The sequence below is a fragment of the Limulus polyphemus genome, unplaced genomic scaffold, assembly GCF_000517525.1.
Source record: "Limulus polyphemus unplaced genomic scaffold, Limulus_polyphemus-2.1.2 Scaffold2711, whole genome shotgun sequence".
Classification (NCBI taxonomy): domain Eukaryota; kingdom Metazoa; phylum Arthropoda; class Merostomata; order Xiphosura; family Limulidae; genus Limulus; species Limulus polyphemus.
Window position 1 is genome coordinate 64,587 of NW_013668321.1, and position 1,880 is coordinate 66,466.

Consider the following 1,880-nt stretch of genomic DNA (forward strand, 5'->3'; position numbering starts at 1 on the left):
TATCTAATTGTAAAAAAACGACAATAAAAGCTGCAAATTTGTATGCATCCCCTCATTGATCCAATGAACCTCCTTACCAAATTTGGTGAAGATCCATCCACAGGAGGCGAAGTAGTAGTGGTTAAAAACGCCCACAAAACACAAAACTGAAAATTTGTATGTACTCTCGCATGGGCTTAATAAATCTCCATACCAATTTTGGTGACGATCCATCCAATTCCTGCGAAGTAGTTACGTGGACATACAACAGACAGTACTATCACGGCATACAGATATAATTTTATGCTTCTGTATTTTAATATATTTTTCCACATTTTCTCTATATTGTTGTGTAATGTTATGTGTTGTTTTGTTTTAGTTGTCATACTTTAGTGTTTGAGCCTACTTGTTGATGATAATAGTTCCGAGTCTACCCATAACAGTTTTACATTTTTCTCAATAGGTGGCACTGTGTGTTTCTAATAATGTAAATTAATGGTGAAACTCGCAGTTTATATTTTTTTCATAACCAAGGCGTTGTGGCAATCTAATAAATTTCAAAATTCTCTTCTGGAGATATATAAATGACAGGAATAACTAAACAGTTTATTGACTTAAAGATAATTGTTAGCATTGTTTTAAAGTATGGAAGCAGTTATCAATAACATTAATTATTCTGTAGCAACATAAAATGCTTATTTTAGAAACAAATTTAACATTTTATTAATTGTTCTCAAACTTCCTTGAAACAGTTGTCAAACTAACGGGTTTATTAAAACCGTAATATGTATATACGTAATTTAGTGTTTGTTTATTCAGTCAAGAGCAAAGTCAAAATGGGCTATTAGCTGTAACCACCACGAGGAATCTAACTCCGGATATTGTAAGTCCGTAGACTTACCGCTGTCTCGTCGGGGGACAGTGTTAAGAGATATTCACAATCAAGCTAACAAGAACTACGAGCTTCTGAAGGTAAATTTGCTTGGATGATGTTACGGAAATATCGTGAGAGATAATCCAAATAGTGAGTTGGTAAACAGAAAAATAACTGTCAGAAGTAATTTAAGTATAACATACTTACATACACTACCCGTGAACAACATTTTTTTTTAAAGTTGAATTATTATATTCATTTTATAAATTCGTTTGTTTATAGTTACGCACAAAGCTACACAATAGGCTAACTGTTCCGTACCCATCACGAGTACTGAAACCCTTTTTTTAATGTTAAGTTTCCAGATTTGCCGCTGTGTCACTGGGGGAAGTGGATTATTTAATAAGAATGGGTATATCAATTTTTAATAATTAAAATCAGAGTAATTTAAGCGGTCATTAATTTTGGAGAATCAGAGTACCCTTTTACATACTCCTTTTAAAAATGCGTGTAATTCAGTCACCCTTTTAGATACTCCTTTTAAAGATGCAGTATTATCTTTATAAGAAAGAAAGTGATTATTTGTTTGTTTGCTAAATGCACAGCCACATAATGGGCTATCTGCGCTGTGTTCACCGCGGGTATTTGTTTGCTAAACGCAAAACTACATAATGGGCTATCTGTGCTCTACCCATCGTGGGCATCGAAAGCTGATTTCTAGCGTTGGAAGCCCTCAGGTTTATTGCTGAGGCACCGCAGGGCTGTAAGAACAGTATATTTAATTAGCTATAATCATTATCGATTTGATCTAATTAGGCAGATTACTTTGATTGGAAGTTAATATTAATGATCAGGATTTTTAGCATGTCAATAAATTGAAAATTTGGGAAACATATGGGTGTATGTGTTGGGAGCATGAACTAACTAGTCAGTAAATACCTTGTGCATGAACATACAATGCCAGTACACCCCAAAATTAATGACCGCTTAAATTGACTGAATTACACGCATTTTTAAAAGGAGTATG